The following is a 14,667-nucleotide window of genomic DNA, read 5'->3' as shown; positions in this document are numbered from 1 at the left end:
CTGGGTATAAAAGCAGCTTCCATAAAATGCTCAGTCATTCACAAACAAGGATGGGGGGAGGGTCACCACTTTGTGAACAAATGCGTGAGCAAATTGTTTAAGAAAAAACATTTTAACCAGCTATTGCAAGGAATTTATGGATTTCACCAGTTACGATGCGTAATATCATCAAAAGGTTCAGAGAATTTGGAGAAATCTGCATGTAAGCAACAAGGCTGAAAACCAACATTGAATGCCTGTGACCTTCGATCCCTCAAGCGATACTGCATTAAAACCGACATTAGTGTGTAAAGGATATCACCACATGGGCTCAGGAACACTTCAGAAAACCACTGTCAGTAACTACAGTTCGTCGCTACATCTGTAAGTGCAAGTTAAAACTCTACTATGCAAAGCGAAAGGCATTTATCAACCACACCCAGAAAAGCTGCATGCTTTGCTGGGCCTGAGCTCATCTAAGATGGAATGATATAAAGTGGAAAAGTGTTCTGTGGTTTGACAAGTTCACATTTCAAATTATTTTTGGAAACTGTCGATGTTATGTCGTTCGGAACAAAGAGGAATAGAACCTTCTGGATTGTTATAGGCACAAAGTTAAAAAGCCAGCATCTGTAATGGTATGGGGGTGTATTAGTGCCCAAGGCAAGGGTAACTTACACATCTGTGAAGGCACCATTAATGCTGAAAGGTACATACAGGTTTTGGAGCAACATATTTTGCCATCCAAGCAACGTTATCATGGACGCCCCTGCTCATTTCAGCAAGACAATGCCAAGCCACGTGTTACAACAGCGTGACTTCATAGTAAAAGAGTGCGGGTACTAGACTGGCCTGCCTGTAGTCCAGACCTATCTCCCATTGAAAATGTGTGGCGCATTGTGAAGCGTAAAATACCACAACGTTTGATGTACAAATTAAGATGTACAAATTAAGTTGTACATCAAACAAGAAAGGGTAAGAATTCCGCCTGAAAAGCTTCAAAAATTGGTCTCCTGAGTTCCTAAACGTTTCCTGAGTGTTGTTAAAAGGAAAGGCCATGTAACACAGTGGTAAAAATTCCCCTTGTGCCAAGATTTTTGCAATGTGTTACTGCCATTAAATTCTAAGTTGATGATTATTTGCCCCAAAAAATGTAAGATTCACAGTTCGAACATTAAATATCTTGCCTTTGCAGTGTATTCAATTGAATATAAGCTAAAAAGGATTTGCAAAGCATTGTATTCTGTTTTATTTATGAATCACACAACGTGCCAACTTCACTGGTTTTGGGCTTTGTAAAACATCAATAATAAGCATATATTTTAATAAATTGTATAGCATTGCATTAAATCATGCAACAGTTTGTACAATTCCACCACATAAATAGAGAGAAAATCGGATATCTTGAGGCCGAGGTCTGGCAAGCACCGTACTAATTCCCTCTTCAAGTAGTGATTCCAGTTTTGTCACGCAGTCTTGATTTCAAAATCATTTTGTCCTAATTTCATTGTTGAAGCATGACAAGATGTCCTGCCAAACGCCCACACTTCCCAAAAGCCATTCCACCACCGAGCCGAGAACCCCTGCTAATGCTTTTCCTGGCCTTTAGTTCTTGATGGGTTTAGGAGCAGGATATTATTGCACTGGGGATTGACTGACTGTGACTACACACAGAAGAAGGTTAGACATGTAGATTAAAAGTGACAAATACTTAGCCGGGTGCCACATGTGCTGTTTGGAAAACCTGAGTCATCATCACAGATGGTCGAGTGTCCACAAGAAGAATGCTGGGAAAACGACAATTTCACAGGCTCAATAGTGTTGCCCTTTCAAGTTTAATACTGTAGTCACTAGTACTCCCCAGCAGATAGCACTGTCTGTCTTTATTTTAGATGTTTATACTCAATACAGAGCAGTGTTTAGATGAACATGAACATCAATATTTATAAATGTGTCTCATGTGTAAAAGGGATGTTTTTGGAGAAATTGATTTCATATTTCAACCTTACCCATAAACCAGAGTTTGTTAACCATTAATGAGCCCCGAGCGCTCCCTAGATGGCTGCCAAAATATAATTATTTTTCCCCGCTTGAGGAAGTAATGACAATCTTAAAAAAAAACTAATTTCGCAGCTTAAATCATAGAGAATTATTCAGCGCAAAAATTATGACCAAAGTGGTAAAGCTGCATTTTCATATCCACTTTATGTTATTGACTGTTTAGTTAGAAAAAGATACATTTTTAGTGAAGTGAATTATATTTATATAGCGCTTTTCTCTAGTGACTCAAAGTGATTTACATAGTGAAACCCAATATCTGAGTTAAATTCAAACCAGTGGCACTAGGAGCAGGTGGGTAAAGTGTCTTGCCCAAGGACATAACCGCCCCAATTTTTATTTAGTTTATTTATTTTAGCACAACATTTACTTTTCAGGTTTTTGCCAGTCCCTACTTATGCAGTATATTTGATTAATGCTTTTTTCTAATCAGCCTGACCTAAGCCTAAGTTTTATGTGTTAAAATAAATAATAATCTTTGTGATCAACACATGATTTCAAATCAATTGACACGATTTATCCTGTTAAACGTTAAGTAGGTTAGATATAATTACTGTATACAATTACAATCAAGATAAAGATGACTAATTCAGTGGTAATATGTGAGTGGGCCTCAGGGTCCTCTGCACAGTGGAAAAGTTGGGACCTGAGGTCAGAAAGTTTAAGAACCTCTGCTCCAAAAAAATGTCTGCTACTCTACCCAAATAATCATTTTGACTTCCAAGTAGGCTGTGAAAAATATTCAATCATTTTAATAATGGAACACATTACCAGACTAATTTTGGCAAATGACATGTTTTCTTTTTCTACAAAAAGTTATCCAAGAGACCCAAGTAATTTATGCTATTTATTCTTCTTTCTTGGTTAAAGTATTATAATTGGCAGTGGTGCCAAATTGTGTGCACACACTTAGTTGTGGTCTTCACCATATTTTGCTATCTTGCTCCACTTCCAGTCACAAAAAACCCCTCAAACCCCTTTTTTGTAGTGGTGTGGTCACTCAAACACACACACAATGAAAATAATAACCATCATGGTGGTCATCCTAACATCTGCTGGTGGTTGAAAATGCTGAATTGAGGACCACACACACCTACACACTCCATATAATAGCTGGATTCTAGCATTTTCCTAGCCGCCAAAATGTAAAAATGCCACAATAAAAGCGGAACGTAAAGTGTCATGCCACATAATAACGTAGTAAGACAAAAACACACACATAACCCTTATTTAATAGATGCAACAATGCCACACAACCTAAAGATAAACCATCACCTTCCAACATCTGTTGACCATATTGACACCAAAACAGTTTCACTGGCCTGTAAACACACACTAACACAAACACAACCACTTACTAATCTATTTACCAGTGGTTGAGGCCCCAAGTTGAGACATGCATCACTGCATGTCACCCCCTAGTGTGTCCAACACGATGTGCACATGTATCTGTTGCTCATCTGTAAAGTTTTGAGACCAAAATGTCACCTTCCGTCAACATCTAATAAGACTGATAAGATACAATGAACTTCAGTTTTTATTCCACATGGCCTATGATCAGACGACATAGTCAGCAAGCACACGCTAAAATCCAGGAATCCACATTGTAGGAATTTTAAAGAATTTATTTGTAAATTATGGTGGAAAATAAGTATTTGGTGAACCATTCAAAGCTCTCACTGATAGAAAGGGGTTTTGGCTCAAAATCTCACGATACATGGACCCATTCATTCTTTCCTTAACACGGATCAATCGTCCTGTCCCCTTAGCGGAAAAACAGCCCCAAAGCATGATGTTTCCACCCCCATGCTTCACAGTAGGTTTGGTGTTCTTGGGATGCAACTCAGTATTCTTCTTTCTCCAAACACGACGAGTTGAGTTTATACCAAAATGGATACATGGATGATACAGCAGAGGATTGGGAGAATGTCATGTAGTCAGATGAAACCAAAATAGAACTTTTTGGTATAAACTCAACTCGTCGTGTTTGGAAGAAGAAGAATACTGAGTTGCATCCCAAGAACACCATACCTACTGTGAAGCATGGGGGTGGAAACATCATGCTTTGGGGCTGTTTTTCTGCTAAGGGGACAGGACGACTGATCCGTGTTAAGGAAAGAATGAATGGGGCCATGTATCGTGAGATTTTGAGCCAAAACCTCCTTCCATCAGTGAGAGCTTTGAATGGTTGACCAAATACTTATTTTCCACCATAATTTACAAATAAAATCTTTAAAATTCCTACAATGTGGATTCCTGGATTTTTTTTCCGCATCCTGTCTCTCACAGTTGAAGTGTACCTATGATGAAAACTACAGACCTCTGTCATCATTGTAAGTGGGAGAACTTGCACAATCGGTGGCTGACTAAATACTTTTTCCCCCCACTGTATGTCATCTTAGGCCACTCGATCATTGTGACGTGACAACAAAGAAAGGTTGGCATACTCTTACTTTAATCACCTTGGAGCTAGCAGAGGACGTTTCAGCCATTTTTTTAGAAGAAAACATGCACTCTTGAGACTCTACAGATACAAATAACTGAACTATTTCCAACTGGCAAATCGGAGACAGATCTTGTTGACTCCAGTGGATTAAGAGGATGATTCCGGCAAATCCACAAAAGGATTGTTTGAAAATCAGGAAGGAATGCGATACAGATTTGCGAGCTTGATTGCTTCCATGACCCAGCTCTTAACTCAACACACTTGTATCTCAAGTAACACCCATTGAAATGAAAAAGAATCCATTTAATTTGTGCTCCAAATTTTAACACGCCACATTTACTTTGGCAAGTGGACTTATCCATCAAATACACAATCAGCAGCTTCTCATCTCTATTTTCATGAGTACATTTCTGACGGGTGAATATTATTTTAACATCCTTGGCCTGCGCTAGACCCTGTCTATATTAAGCTGTATAACTCCTTAAACCATGGTTGTCAAACTCTGGCCCGCGGGCCAAATTTGGCCCGCCGTGTATTTTCATTTGGCCCTTGAGGCAATATCAAATTAACATTAGAGCTGGCCCGCCGGTATTATACAGCGGTGGTGTCGCTGTAACAGCGCATTCACCGCTAATACTCATATTTGCTAAATCCCCTACCCACCCCCGATTTTCTAAGGAGACTCCAAAATGTCAGTGCCCCTCACGAAAATCACAGGGGGCAACCATTCTCCCAAATTTCTCCCGATTCCCACCTGGACAACAATATTGGGGGCGTGCCTTAGAGGCACTTCTTCAAGCGTCCTCTAAAACCTTTTGTCACGTCCGCTTTTCCTACGTAGAAACGGCATGCCTGCCTAGTCACATGATATATATGGCTTTTACACACACACACGCTAATGCAATGCAAGCTTGGTCAACAGCCATACAGGTCACACTGAGGGTGGCCGTATAAACAACTTTAAGACTGTTACAAATATGCGCCACACTGTGAACCAACACTAAACAAGAACGACAAGCACATTTCGGGAGAACATCCGCACTGTAACACAACATAAACACAACAGAACACATACACAGAACCCCTTGCAGCACTACCTCTTCCTGGACGCTATAATATAAAAATGTATTATGAGCCTGTGGGAAAAGTTTATTTTGATATTTACATGAGAAGGCTGCAAATAGAAAAGAGGCATTAAATTTCTTATTAAATTTGATTTGATATGCCATTGCTATTTTTAAATTATTAGTATTATTTGAAACTCGATTTGCATGTCACTATAAAGTTATAAAAGTCTCGCTTGTTCAATATTCAATGCAAAACTTGTTTAGGTCCCCATTAAAAGGTTAATTTGTTCAACCTTGGCCCGCGGCTTTGTTAAGTTTAAAATGTTGGCCCACTCTGTATTTGAGTTTGACACCCCTGCCTTAAACAAATAACTATTTAGCTTAAACCCCGTGTCAGCCCCACTAACCCATCGTTTAAGGTCCCCCTCCTTGGATATTTTTTTTACACGGGTAAGCGCGCCATCTATTTTTTGAATCTCCGGCTCTTAGCTCTGTATGGACTCACTGATCGTTTATTAGCGGAGTTCGGAGAGGAAGTGACGTCAGAAAGAACGCACCACAACCAGCTTCATAACAACCGGTTTCCACTCGGAGGTAACCACTAGAAAGATGGAGGCGAGTCACCCAGACATGCCCGTGTTTCTCCTTCTTGTACAAGTACAGGCGATTGTAGAAATCACACATGAATACCTTAAGACAGGGGTCTGAGACGTTATTTTGCGGCCCCCACCTTAATATGAAAGTTTAAAGTTAGTGCGGCCCGCAAGTTTTATATGAATGGCGCTTGACAGCGGTGTGTTGTTTGGATCCAAAATGGCTCTTTCGACGTTCTGGGTTGCCCACCCCTGCGTTAGTGGAAAAGCGACAAATGAGTGAAAGCGAGAGAAACGTTGCCATGGAAACGAGTGGTTTCTTACATACCTGGCTGCAGTCACACCGCGACACATGTCCGTCAGTAATAACGATCCCCGATAACCTGGACCAATTCAAACCGTTATTTGTTTTATTTATTGTTTAATTTGCATTGCCTCACATGATGAACACTACATATATTTCTATAAGACGCCAGATAACACTCTGGTAGTTGTCACTTATTTGCGCTCGCTATCCCGGTACTTTCCTGGCTTTTATCCGCCGACCACCGTGTTGCTGTAGGGAGGAAAAGCAGAACGACAAGCATTGCGGAAATAACATTATTCTCTGTGCGTCGGTTAAATACAAATACATTGTATATTCCACAATGTATTTTTCAAAGCTTGCAGTGAAGACAAAGGTTTGTAATGAGCAAAAACTATTCCTGGAAAAGTAGGAGATTCAATATTTCTTTGTTGAGCACAGCTGCGCCCCGACGTGTCTTATTGCACAGAAAAAGTTGCGGTTGCACAAGGGATACAATTTGAAACGTCATTATACAACTCGACATGCTGAGGAGTATGCAACATTTTTTTTTAGGAAATCTTTTCTTGTGGCCCAGCCTCACCCAGACTCTGCGTCCAGTGGCCCCCAGGTAAATTGAGTTTGAGACCCCTGCCTTAAGAGAAGGAAATGCGCGACTGCAGCTATTTCGGATACAACACATCTCAGACGGCAACGTAGCAATGTTGAGCGACGGTTTTGGATCAGGCCTGGGAGATGGGCAGCCTGGGGGGATATGTTGTCACCGAGTGTGTTGTAGAAGAGAAGTTTCAAATGTCCAGGTCACTTACAAAAAATGTTGCCCATTTGTCGAAGGGGAGACAACGAGAATGCGGGCTCCCTCGGATGTGATAAAGAAAAGGTAGCGTGTGCTTTGTATTACCTGGCCGACGAGGGAAGACTACGGAAAACGGCGAATGTTTTTGGACTGGCCAATCAGACTATCAGTTTTTGTCCGCCATTTTTGTTTACCTCTAGTTTAGTACTCCATAACTACTGTGAAGCCATGAAGGCGTGGTTGGAAAGGTAAAGTTAAAGTACCACTGATAGTCACACACACGCACACACTAGGTGTGGTGAAATTACCCTCTGCATTTGACCCATCCCCTTGTTCCACCCCCTGGGAGGTGAGGGGAGCAGTGAGCAGCAGCGCTGGCCACGCTCAGGAATACTTTTTGTGATTTAACCCCCAATACCAACCCTTGATGCTGAGTGCCAAGCAGGGAGGTAATGGGTCCCATTTTTATAGTCTTTGGTATGACTCGGCCGGGGTTTGACCTCATGACCTACCGATCTCAGGGCAGACTCTCTAACCACAAGGCCACTGAGCAGGCTTAAATGTTCTTTATCACATTGTTTACTTTCACATGTCCATTAAAGATATGATTCATGTCGCAGCTTGGAGTGTGGCCGTGCCAGCAACCTTGAGGGTTCCTGGTTCGATACCCACCTTCTACCAACCTCGTCCCGTCCGTTGTGTCCTTGAGCAAGACACCTCACCCTTGCTCCTGATGGGTCGTGGTTATGGCCTTGCATGGCAGCTCCCGCCATCAGTGTGTGAATGGGTGAATGTGGAAATAGTGTCAAAGCGCTTTGAGTACCTTGAAGGTAGAAAAGCGCTACACAAGTATAACCCATTTACCATTTTGTTTACTTAGACTCCTTCTGCTTCAATATGGTCCAGACTCGCAGTGAAATGCTCCAACTACTGTGGCAAATCGGCTACATGGTCGGCCATTTTTTTTTTTTGTAAGATTAATTTTTTTAATTCCGTCGTCTTTAATTAAAAAGACGGCGCCTAGATGGCAGCATATGTTGTTCCAAAACCTCTATGCACCTTTCAGCATTAATGGTGCCTTCACAGATTTGTAAGTTACTCATGCCTTGGGGACTAACGCAGCTCCATACCATCACAGATGCTGGCTTTTAAACTTTGCGTCGATAACAGTCTGGATGGTTCGCTTCCCCTTTGGTCCGGGTGACACAATGTCAAATATTTCCAGAAACAATTTCAAATGTGGACTCGTCAGACCACAGAACACTTTTCCACTTTGCATTAGTCCATCTTAGATGATCTCGGGCCCAAAGAATCCGGCGGCGTTTCTGAATGTTGTTGATAAATGGCTTTCACTTTGCATAGTAGAGCTTTAACTTGGACTTACAAATGTAGCGACAAACTGTATTTAGTGACAGTGGTTTTCTGAAGTGTTCCCGAGCCCATGTGGTGATATCCTTTAGAGATTGATGTCGGTTTTTGACATAGTGCCGTCTGAGGGATCAAAGGTCATGGTTATTCAATGTTGGTTTCCGGCCATGCCGCTTACGTGGAGTGATTTCTCCAGATTCTCTGAACCTTTTGATAATATTATGGACTGTAGATGTTGAAATGCCTAAATTTCTTGCAATTGCACTTTGAGAAATGTTGTTCTTAAACTGTTTGACCTTTTTCTCACGCATTTGTGGACAAAGGGGTGTACCTCGCCCTATCCTTTCTTGTGAAAGACAGACCATTTTTTGGGAAGCTGTTTTTATACCCAATCATGGCACCCACCTGTTCCCAATTAGCCTGCACACCTGTGGGATGTTCCAAATAAGTGTTTAAGGAGCATCCCTCAACTTTATCAGTTTTTATTGCCACCTTTCCCAACTTCTTTGTCACGTGTTGCTGGCATCAAATTTTAAAGTTAATGATTATTTGCAACAAAAAAAATGTTTATCACTTTGAACATCAAATATGTTGTCTTTGTAGCATATTCAACTGAATATGGGTTGAAAATGATTTGCAAATCATTGCATTCCGTTTATATTTACATCTAACACAATTTCCCAACTCATATGGAAATGGGGTTTGTAATAAAACCGAATGTTTTGGTCAGATCTTACGGGGTTCACTGCAGCATTATGCCTGTAACTCAAATTTTGCTAGCAAATTAAAACATAATTAGACGTCCCTCTATATACAGTGTGTCGGACAAACACACTGTATATAGATATATGTATGTAGTATAAATTGACTGATATAATGATACTGTCATGACGTGGACTTTGGTGTGATTTGTTTTCCCGTGGTGCAAAGCGACTGGATCGGACATGGCCTGAAGGTAATGATATCTTTTAATTATACTATAAACAGGACCAGACAAAAGGGGCTCACAGTGGAAGTACAAAGCTTGGCTAAGAAAACCAAAACTATAACGTCAACTATGGACATGAAACAAAACTTGCAAACTATGGCATGAATAATGAAAACTTACTTGGAACGAGAAAAGAGCATTAAAAAGCGCAGCATAGATCATCAGCATGGATAACAAGGGTGTGTAGAGGGGGATGTCGCCACGCTGATTGCCTGGCAACTACAGGCTTAAAAGCCTACTGAAACCCACTACTACCGACCACGCAGTCTGATAGTTTATATATCAATGATGAAATATTAACATTGCAACACATGCCAATACGGCCGGTTTAGTTTACTAAATGCAATTTTAAATTTCCCACGGAGTTTCTTGTTGAAAACGTCGCGGAATGATGATGCATGCGCGTGACGTCACGGACTGTCAGGACATATTAGCGCAGCAGCCTTTGCGGCTAAAAGTCGTCTCTTTTCATCGCACAATTAAACAGCATTCTGGACATCTGTGTTGTTGAGTCTTTTGCAATTTGTTCAATTAATAATGGAGAAGTCAAAGTAGAAAGATGGAGTTGGGAAGCTTTAGCCTTTAGCCACACAAACACACGGTGATTCCTTGTTTAAAACTCCCGGAGGTGAAGCTTTACTATGGATCAGAGCGGTCAAGCGAACATGGATCCTGACCACTTGTCAACCGGCATGTTTCGGTGAGAAAATTGTGGTAAAAAGTCGCCTCTTACCGGAGATGAGCTGAGCTTGCGCCGTCCATGCAGCTGCCGTCGACTTCCCTCAGAGACTGGCCTCAAGACACCCGTGGACACACCCCTCCGACTATCAGGTACTATTTAATCTCACTAAAACACTAGCAACACAATAGAAAGTTAAGGGATTTACCAGAATTATCCTAATAAATGTGTCTAAAAACATCTGAATCCGTCCCAATGCAATCGCCTTTTTTTAAACTTTATTTAAAAAAAAAAAATAATTCTAGTCCTTTGCTATCAATATCATCATCCACTAATCTTTCATCCTCGCTCAAATTAATGGGGAAATTGTCATTTTCTCGGTCCGAATAGCTCTTACTGCTGGAGGCTCCCATTATAAACAATGTGAGGATGTGAAGAGCCCTCACCCTTGTGACATCATCGTCTGCGACTTCCGGTAAAGGCAAGGCTTTTTATCAGCACCAAAAGTTGCAAACTTTATCTTCGATGTTCTCTACTAAATCCTTTCAGCAAAAATATGGCAATATCGCGAAATGATCAAGTATGACACATAGAATGGACCTGCTATCCCCGTTTGAATAAGAAAATAATTTCAGTAGGCCTTTAAATAGAGGTGACGTGATTAACAACAGGTGCGCGAGTCCAAATGAATCAGGTGCGTGACATGAGGACAGGTGGAAACTAATGGGTTGTCATGGAAACAAAGCAGGGAGTGAGTGCAAAAACCAAAGAGAACATAGCCAAACTAAACATGATCACCAAGACATGACAGATACATGTTATTCTTTAAAGCCTGTGTGCAATCCTGCTGGTAATCATAAAGGTAGTGGGTACGGAGGAATCTATTTATAAACATCTTTTAGCAGGGTTTTTTTGAGCAGGACTACGAGGGTCTCATCTCCTGGCAGGGGTTTAAAGTGCCGCAGCCCTTTTATCCGCCGTTGTTTTTGTTTTAGCCTCGCAAACAATATCAAAGTGTCCTCCCCGCATCCTTCAATTTTTCTGTGGAAAACGTTTGGACACCATACTGACAGAATGTGAATTATTGTGACCGTATAACTGCTAGAAAGCCATTTCATTCATCTTGTCATTTTCCAAAACAAACCACAGATCTCATGACAGCCTTTGTAAACGTCTTGTGTGTGTGTTTGCATGTGTACATGGTTGTGTTACAGAAGTGGGGGGTTGTATGTGGTTGCATGTTTCAGGAAGTGACCTTAAAAAACATCCCATAATCATCTCATGATGCCAGCTAGACTCCATAGCTCCACGATCGTACAGCTGGTCATGTTTATAGGTTCACCTAAAATGTCCTCATTGTGGAAATGACTGTAGACTCCTTTAAGTCTGTGGTGTTGAAGTACATAAACCGACACACACCAACATGGTGCGTACACTCAGAACGCTCACCAGGTTGGATGAAATATGCCTTCAAAGTGCAGGAAGTGTTTGGATTTTTGTTTAGGACAGGGGACGGCAACCCAAAATGTTGAAAGAGCCATATTGGACCAAACATACAAAAACAAATCTGTCTGGAGCCGCAAACAATTAAAAGCCATATTACATACATATAGTGTGTCATGAGATATACATTGAATTAAGAGGAATTAAAGGAAACTAAATAAATATAGCTACAAATGAGGCCTAATGATGCAATGTGTACATATAGTTAGCCTAAATAGCATGTTAGCATTGATTAGCTTGCAGTCATGCAGTGACCAAATATGTCAGATTAGCACTCCATACAAGACAGTAACATCAACAAAACTCACCTTTGTGCATTCACGCACAACGTTAAAAGTTTGGTGGACAAAATGAGACAGAAAAACAAGTGGCATAAAACACGTCCTAGAAAGTCGGAGAAAGTTGTACATGTAAACCACGGGTGGAGCTACTTTCCAAATGACCAAGTCGAGGGGATCTACCTCATTTTTATAGAGACTTTTTTGTTAACAAGTGAAAGGTGTTTAATAAAAATACAAGCATGTTCAACACGTATAGATTCCTTTCTTTCATGAAGACAGGAATTTAAGTTGGAGTGTTACCTCAATTCTGATGACTTGCAATGATTGGAATCAGACAGTAGTGCTGATAACGTCCACATTTTCAAATGGAGGAGAAAAAAAGTGCTCCTCTCTGTCCGATACCACATGAGAGCGGTTGGTTTTTGGCATCTTATTTGTCTAGAGACCTAAAAAAAAGCAGAGACCTAATCCTGCGGTCACCAAACCGGCGACCGCAGGATTAGGTCTCTGCTTTTTGCATATGATGTGGTCCTGATGGGTTCTTCTGACCGGGATCTTCAGCTCTTACTGGATCGGTTTGCAGCCGAGTGTGAAGCGACCGGAATGAGAATCAGCACCTCCAAGTCCGAGTCCATGGTTCTCGCCCGGAAAAGGGTGGAGTGCCATCTCCGGGTTGGGGAGGAGACCCTGCCCCAAGTGGAGGAGTTCAAGTACCTAGGAGTCTTGTTCACGAGTGGGGGAAGAGTGGATCGTGAGATCGACAGGCGGATCGGTGCGGCGTCTTCAGTAATGCGGACGTTGTACCGATCCGTTGTGGTGAAGAAGGAGCTGAGCCGGAAGGCAAAGCTCTCAATTTACCGGTCGATCTACGTTCCCATCCTCACCTATGGTCATGAGCTTTGGGTCATGACCGAAAGGATAAGATCACGGGTACAAGCGGCCGAAATGAGTTTCCTCCGCCGTGTGGCGGGGCTCTCCCTTAGAGATAGGGTGAGAAGCTCTGTCATCCGGGAGGAACTCAAAGTAAAGCCGCTGCTCCTCCACATCGAGAGGAGCCAGATGAGGTGGTTCGGGCATCTGGTCAGGATGCCACCCGAACGCCTCCCTAGGGAGGTGTTTAGGGCACGTCCAACCGGTAGGAGGCCACGGGGAAGACCCAGGACACGTTGGGAAGACTATGTCTCCCGGCTGGCCTGGGAACGCCTCGGGATCCCCCGGGAAGAGCTAGACGAAGTGGCTGGGGAAAGGGAAGTCTGGGTTTCCCTGCTTAGGCTGTTGCCCCCGCGATCCGACCCGGATAAGCGGAAGAAGATGGATGGATGGATTTGTCTAGCTTCCATACTCGATTTTATAAACTTTACAAGAAATGCAATGGCGGTAAACTCCCTGCACGGCAGTTTTTTGAGACTTTTATTTTGTTAGTGCAGGCTGGATAAAGCAGCGCCTTTATTGTGAACTGTGCATTCGGTCTTTAGTTTTGTGACGGCAGGTACGATGCGAGAGTTTGTTGAAATAAAAAGTGTTTCTCGCCTTCCTCTCTTCAACCAGTGTTATCTCAGAAGATCTTTTGCCGTGAATGTCAATCAAATGACGAAAGTGACGTCATTTTTTAATGCCTGGATGGCGACCGACCGACACACCCTCTACAATCGACTGGTATTTTGCGATCGACTTAATGGGCACCTGTGGTTTGTTTACGTTGTAAACAAACCACGGTGCGTTCAATGACCGCCAAAATTAGTAGGACAAAACAGTGCTCGCCAAATACTCGAATCAGTGAAGCATGTTTAATGTTAAAAAAAAATGTGTGCTTTATAATAGTTAGGGAGGTTTGTGTCATGTTTGTCCTCCTGCAGAAACCATATTAAAACAAAAGATTTATTTTTTTTTCCTTCATTTTTTTCCATTTTTGAAAAAGCTCCAGAAAGCCACTAGGGCGGCGCTAAAGAGCCACGGGTTGCCGACTCCCGGTTTAGGGAGTAGGATTTCGCAACAAATGTACACCAGATGTCCATAAAACAGGAAAAACACATTTGAATTTGGCTGCTAAATGAATCACATTTGAGGTATTGGTCATTTTACAGAATCGTCCATCAGCATGGAATTAGCTAGCTAGCTAACAAATGTGACGCAAATTCACAAATCAACTTTTATAGGTAAAATATCATCTTTTTGGTCTTTGAATCCCAATGAGGAACTGCTTCAATAGTTACTGGTATGGTCCTGTCATCTTCCGTCATTCTAATGAACCAGGAAATAGTGTCACATTCTTTTAATTATTTTCTGGGACTTGTGGTTTTGACCTGTGAGGTGGCGTCTTGTGTCCGCCCTGAGATCGATAGGTGGTGAGTTCAAACCCCAGCCGAGTCATACCAAACACTACAAAAATAGGACCCATTACCTCCCTGCTTGGCACTCAGCATCAAGGGTTGGAATTGGGGGTTAAATCACCATAAATGATTCCCGGGCGCGGCCACCGCTGCTGCCCACTGCTCCCCTCGCCTCCCAGGGGGTTATCAAGGGTGATGGGTCAAATGCATAGAATAATTTCGCCACATCTAGTGTGTGTGTGACAATCATTGGTACTTTAATGGAAATTGCCTAA

The sequence above is a fragment of the Nerophis ophidion genome, linkage group LG24 (genome assembly GCF_033978795.1).
Source record: "Nerophis ophidion isolate RoL-2023_Sa linkage group LG24, RoL_Noph_v1.0, whole genome shotgun sequence".
Classification (NCBI taxonomy): Eukaryota; Metazoa; Chordata; class Actinopteri; order Syngnathiformes; family Syngnathidae; genus Nerophis; species Nerophis ophidion.
This window is presented reverse-complemented; position numbering follows the sequence as displayed.